Here is a 4680-nt window from a genome sequence, read left to right as displayed (position 1 = left end):
CCCAAAATCAACAAGTACACTCTTATACGGGGGCATAATTTTTTTGAGTCCTTCGACATAGTAAAATTTGAGTTAGTACAAAGACATGTATAAACTGGGGCAAATTTTTTGAAAGGGTTTCGAACATTTTAAGTAAGAGTCAAGATCAAGACGAAGAAGAAATGATAGAAGATCTTGTTCGAAGTAACCAATGTCATGACATTAAAAGGCTGTGTATAAAATATACCATTTTCAAAATTACCATCACTACAAATGTATCGCTTACAAATGTATATTTTTTTCAAAATCATGGCCCAAAAAAAATTCCCTCTTTGCGAAGTAAAAGGTTTTTCAAAAAACGAGCACTCTTTCTTGCTGAAGTGTGAACAAAAGAAGTCTATATGCAGGAAGAGCGATCAACCACATAGGGAACTGACAAATTTTTATATAGATGCAGGAACAAACAAGCAAGGATTTTTACACTAACTTGTTTGCTAAAGATGTTTGAAACAGGAACAACAACGACAAGACAAAAACGGAGAAGAAATCTCAAGAAAAATGGCGAAGAAGAGCATACAAAAGGGTAACGAAACTCTCCTTAAATAAAGTTGTTTCACATTGAGGAGTTTGTTCATTTTGCAGAACACAAAAATATTTAGAAAAAGAAATTTAAGACTACTGGAAGATATAACCACGATTTAAGGAAGTCTGGTCTCCACTAAAATGCGTATTGTATCAAGGTGTTGAGACCCCGGCCTAGACGTCGCATGGCTTGCCTTGATACATTGACCGATGAGATGACTTAAATTTAGTAAGCGCACTTAAATTTAGTAAGCGCAGTTCTCGCCTGAATCAGGTGACATAATTCTAACATCAAATTTAAGATCGTCGATATAGGATGTCAGCAAAGATGGATTAATTCAGGCCTAAAGGATGGTTACAGTTTTCATCCTGACAATCCGTGATTTGAAGATGAAGAGTTGATATCGGCATTGTAGTGTTGTATTGACAACGCAAGAGTCTAGTCCTTTTGGAAGATATGAACCCTGTCGACAGGCGGGTATGCTTCCCCGGAGTCAAAAAAGGAGCGTGTTAGACTTGCCGCCGAGGTAAGCTTTATTCCTCAAAATGTTGATTTGGACGATATGACTTCGTGCCGAAGGGGCTGTAGTCGCCGTCCATATATAGCCAAAAATAGGTAGCATAATTCCGATGTTGATGTCCACAATCGTTGAAATACGAATGTGATTCCTACATCAAGATTTGCGGTCGCTACTACGGCTTATCTCAAGTTAATGTACTCGGTTCGTGGATAGTGGTTGTCATGAGAAAAGGCCCTACACTTGAGTATGCAGTCTTTAACTTGAATATTCTGACTAAATATTCTAATTCTGGATACAGAGGTTAGTAGTTATCATGAAAGGAATATGATACTGCACTCTGGTATGCAGTCTTCATTTGGGTATTTTTTACTATAAGTGATGTAGTCCCAAACTGGTATAACACATACTTCATATGAGGATAACTGTCACGTCCCGAACCATGGCTTGGGCATAACACGGTACTCGGTGCCATACTTGTCACACCCGGACGAGGAGTATGACGGGCTCCGACCCATAAATCGGGAACCACCTGACTTAACAGTTACTTTGAACATGATATACCATAACTCAAGGAATACCTGCATGTAGAAAAGGACCAATATAGAAATATCCGATAATCCAATATATATGTACATATGCGAACCGACAAAGTCGCTACAACATCACGAGTATCATAAAGCCGGCAAGGCTTATAGAAAAATATCACAACCTAAACAAGGCCGGCAAAACCATACATAGTGTCTACATACCCCCACTGTGTCTATAAGCCTCTAAGAATGTACATATAAACATATATTAGATTAACTTAAAAGTATCAAAAGATAGCAAGTCCGGAGTAGTGGAACTTGCTGACACCGCTGAAGCTGGAAGTCCCATCACGGATGCTTTCCAATAACTTTGTCGAGCTCGCAAAGACGAAATGCGTTGTCCCGTGCAATGGGACGTCAGTACGGATAAAAGTACTGAGTATGTAAGGCTGGAAGCAATAACATAAGTAGGACGGAAATATAAAGAGAGTAGAGGTAACCTGTCAGCTGAGAACATACAATATGCAATGCATGAATCTTAAACATCATATGTAAGTAAGCACATATATTGTCACACCCCAATTCTGATAGGGCATGATGGGCACCCGACTCTCACTTAAAGCTGAGCGACCCCGCTGGTTCTCGTTATACTCATAATCTTATTGGACTCTAAATCGTGAAATGATATGCATAATGAAAGCTTTTCAAAACATTCTTTTCGTCTTTCTTTGATTAAGTAAAAATCTGTAATAATATGAATCCGTAAAGTAATGCATAATGCTACATCGGCTTGTATAGATGCTTACAAGGCTAATGCACTGTATACATGACTCTGTCTGCAAAAGTCTCTAACATAAGATATGATATCAAAACCTAAGTTCGGACAAGACCCCAACATACCCATAATGTGCATGACTCACCATAAGGACATACTCCGACGCGTATCACTCCGAATCGAATGGAGTCTACCAATCCAGCCTAATAGCCTGGAACATCCTATAGTCAAACTCCCGTACAACTTTCCCCCGCAAAGCAATATGGGGCTATGTGGCATGAAACACGCCGCCCCAAGCAAAGGGGACGTCGACGGTAATGTATCGAGTATATAAAGTAAAATAGATAATGAGAAATAACATAGTATGGACGAATTATGAAATGAAAGAGCTAGGTATACCTCTAGCAATGTTCGTTAAGCTTACTTATCCTCTTTCTACTGGAAAGTTTCATTTCATACATTTAGACATACTAGTTTCTCGACACGTGCTTTGCACGTGTATGTATGTCAAGTCATGTGGTACATAATTTTATAGGATATTATCAATATTATTAAAATAAAGTGTTGATTAAATAATTATGCATGAAAATTAAAATAAAAGTTCTGATCAACGTGATTCGCCGTATGATATTATTAAGGTTAGATGATTGGATATGGCTGAAACAACGAAGATGAACAAGCAAAGTTAAATTAATGACATGTAAAATTTTACATATTTTAATTTCTATGATGTACAAATTCTTGTAATGAAACATATCTCACCTAATGTTTTTTTATAGACGACATTTCTAATATATTTTCCTAATTTCATTCATCTTGGTTGCTCCGCCATGACCAAGACATTGTTATCGACATTTATACCCTTTTTGAAAGTGCAACATAAAGTTATTCATCTGAAAAATTATATTGTGGCTATCAAACAAATAAGGTTAGCTCTCTAAAATCTCTGCTCAGAGCCCTGATAAGAAGATTAATGCCTAGTTCTAGAGAAAAGCTCCAATAACATGAGTTTAGAAGTCGAGATATGTGCGATAGTTCTAGCAGTTAACTTCGTTCCCCTGACCACCTTGACAAACAAAGAATTTATATATGAACATGGGATTAATCATTAAGGAAAGTAGGATAATTACATTAAGGAAAGACTAACTCACTTATGACATCTTACTGAACAAATACACTCATTGATCTCAGTTTCGATAACTACCTTGTTCACTTTCAGAAAGATGAAAACTACAAATAATTTATCGAGTTTAACTGAACGTGAGGAAATTAGGTGGTCAATGCAAAAACGTGTAGTGGTAACAATATGAAATATATTTTGTACTTTCTATTAAGATTATCATTCTTAAATGATATAAATAGTAATCTAAAATAATTTTAAGAATTTAAATATCTTGCACTGGCAATAGAAATAAAATTTTGTGTCGAACAAATACCGAACTTAAATGTGCATTCCGATCAAATGCCAAACTTTGCAAGCAGACGATTAACTTAAGCCAAATCGTTACTCTATTACCGGATAAAACTTCCCATACTATTCGATGACAAAGATAAATATATGCATGTGATGTTAGTAATTATCCCCATTTTTTGAATGATTAAATATCTATTGCAATTACCATCATCATAGTAAGAGTAATAACGAATCTATAATCATAACAACCAAAACAACAAATAATTTTAGGAACTAATTTCATAATCGCACCTTTACTTTGTAACCTTCGTGTTTTGCTTGCTCGACATCCTAATCAAAATTCAACTGATCCGTAATATAGTTATATCAAAGAGCAAAATGCATTGTAATAGTAAAATACAAGCAAATTAAATCATTAAATCACTTAATTATGATTGTAAATTGAAATATGCAGTTCAATTGATTAAATCGCCAAGGCACAAGTTCAATAATAACCATGTAAATTAAATTATCCATAATAATTCCAGATTCACGAAAATAAACAATGAAAATTAGTATCATTGAATAATCTAATACATAATTTAGTAAACCGAAGTTGTTATAAAAGAACGTGCTAACAAATCAAAATTAAAAAAAAAAATACTTGAAGAGATATAGATTGACTTGTAACCACCTGACATAAAGTTGCTTTTGTTTCTCCCAAACGCACACGCAAGTACACGTAGTTGTATAAGTAATATAGAACTTTTAATGCTACATATCGATCCCACAGAGACTTAGATTCTATTGTTAAACTAATTCAAATTCGAATAAAACTATTCAAGAAAATTAAAATCAAAGTGTTTGTCGTGACTAAACTAAAACTAAAAAGTAAACAATTTA

This window comes from Lycium ferocissimum, chromosome 2, assembly GCF_029784015.1.
Source record: "Lycium ferocissimum isolate CSIRO_LF1 chromosome 2, AGI_CSIRO_Lferr_CH_V1, whole genome shotgun sequence".
NCBI lineage: Eukaryota > Viridiplantae > Streptophyta > Magnoliopsida > Solanales > Solanaceae > Lycium > Lycium ferocissimum.
This window is presented reverse-complemented; position numbering follows the sequence as displayed.